Source organism: Carlito syrichta, unplaced genomic scaffold, assembly GCF_000164805.1.
Source record: "Carlito syrichta isolate Samal-C Ts95f unplaced genomic scaffold, Tarsius_syrichta-2.0.1 Scaffold279535, whole genome shotgun sequence".
Taxonomy (NCBI): Eukaryota; Metazoa; Chordata; class Mammalia; order Primates; family Tarsiidae; genus Carlito; species Carlito syrichta.
Window position 1 is genome coordinate 457,870 of NW_007223631.1, and position 2,545 is coordinate 460,414.

Genomic DNA, 2,545 nt, shown 5'->3' on the forward strand with positions numbered 1-2,545 from the left:
AGATGTCCATTCTACCCATGGCAATCTACAGAGTCAACTCAATCCCTATAAGATTACCAGCATTATTTCTCATAGGCCAAGAAAAGACACATCAGAAATTCATATGGAAGCAAAAAAAAGCCTGAGTAGCTAAAGCAATCCTCAGCAAAAAAACAAAACTGGAGGCATCATAGTTCCAGATTTCAAACTTTGCTACAAGGCAAAGTAACCAAGACAGCATGGTACTAGTACAAAATAGACACATAGGCCAATGGAACAAGACAGAGAATCTGGAAATAAAACCATGGACCTTCAACCAATTCATCTGTGATAAAACTGACAAAAACAAACATTAGAAAAAGAAAACCATATTTAGCAAATTGTGCTAGGAAAACTGGCTAACCACATGCAGAAGAATGAAACTAGACCCCTACCTATCACCATATACAAAAATTAATGGATTAAGGACTTGAACGTGAAATCCTAAACTGTAAAAATCTTAGAAGAAAACTTAAGGAACACCTTCCTGGACATCGAAGGCCAAGTCCTCAAAAGCAAATGCAGCAAAAGCTAAAATTGACAGGTGAGATCTTATCAAGCTAAAAAGTTTTGCACAGCAAAAGAAACCCTCAAGAGAGTAAAGAAACAACACATAGAATGGGAAAAATATTTGCAAGTTATGCATCCAACAAAGGCCTAACACCCAGGATCTACAAGGAACTCAAACTAATTGACAGGATAAAACAACCCCATTAGAAACGGGGCAAAGAGCATGAACAGATACTTCTCAAAGGAAGACATCAAGCAGCCAACAAATATGAAAAAATGCTCAGCTTCACTAATCATCAGAGAAATACAAATCAAAACTACAATGAAATACCACCGTGTACAGGTCAGGATGGCTATTGTTAAAAAATTAAAAAACAGCAGGTGTTAGTGAGACTGCAGAGAAAAGGGAACACTTCTACATTGTTGGTGGGAATGTAAGCTAGTTCAACCATTGTAGAGAGCAGCATGACATTTTCTCAAAGAATGAAAAATTGAGTTATCATATGATTCAGCAATCCCACTTCTGGGAATATGCCCAGAGAATCATAAATCACTCCACCAAAAAGATACCTGCACATGTACCTTCATTGCATAGTAGCAAAAACATGGAACCAACTCACATACCCATTAAAAATCCACTTGATAAACAAAATCGTGTCTTTTGCAGCAATGTGGATGCAGCTGGAGACCATCATACTAAGTGAACTATCACAGAAACAAAAAACTGAATATCACATGTTCTCACTCATAAGTGGACCCTGAACATTGGGCATGAGCACAAAAGTGAGACCAACAAACTCTGGGCTTTGCTAAGGGATACAGGGATGTGAATTAAGGGGCACACAACCACTCATTGGGTACCATGATTGCTCCAAAGGAGAGTTTACAGTCTGGAAGTGTGGTATCTCCTGCTTTTTTTTTTTTTTTTTTTTTGCTAAGGATTGTTATGGCTATCATGGCCTTTTATGTTTCCATATGAATTTCTATATTGTCATTTCAAGGTCTGAGAAGAATGATGCTGGTAATTTAATGGGCATTGCATTAAATCTGTACATTACCTTTGGTAGGATGGACATCTTAACAATGTTAAGTCTTCCAATCCATGAGCATGGAATATTTCTCCATTTGTTTGTGTTTTCTTTGGTTTCTTTGAACAGTGTTTTGTAGTTTTCATTGTAAAGATCTTTCATCTCTCTGGTTAGGAAGATGCCAGATTATTTGTGTGTGTGTGTGGCTATTATGAATAGGACTGTGTTTTTTATTTGGTTCTCATCTGTTTGTTGTTGGATATAAGAATGTGATTGTCTTTTTCATATTTATTTTGTACCCTGAGACTTTGTCAATGTCTTTTATTAGAGCAAGGATTTTTTGGCTGATTCTCTTGGGTTTTCAAGGTATAGGATCATGTCATCCACAGAGCAGGATAACTTAACTTCCTCTTTTCTTATTTGGATACCACTGATTTCCTTCCCCTGTCTGATTGCTCTAACTAGGACTTCCAACACTTTGTTGAACAGGAGGAGTGAGAGTGGGCATCCTTGTCTTGTTCCAGGTTTCAGGGGAAATGGTTCCAATTTCTGTCTGTTTAGCAGTATGTTGGCTGTGGGTTTATTGAAGATGGCTCTTACTATTTTGAGGTATATTCCGTCTATGCCAAGGTTTTCTAAGGTGCTTATCAAGAAGGGCTGCTGGATTTTATCGAAATCTTTTTCTGCATCTAATGATATAATCTTGTGGTTCTTGTTCTTAGATTTATTGATGTATTTAATTACATTTATGGTCTTGTGGATATTGAACCAGTCCTGCATCCCAGGGATGGAGCCTGCTTGGTCATGGTGGATGATTTTTGAGATATGTTGTTGGGTCTGATATGCTAGAATCTTGTTGAGAATTTTTACATCATATTCATCAGGGATGTTGGCCTGAAGTTCTCTTTCTTTGTTGGATCTTTACCCAGTTTGGGTATCAATGTGATGTTAACTTCATAAAATGATTTGGGGAGAAATCTGTCTATCTC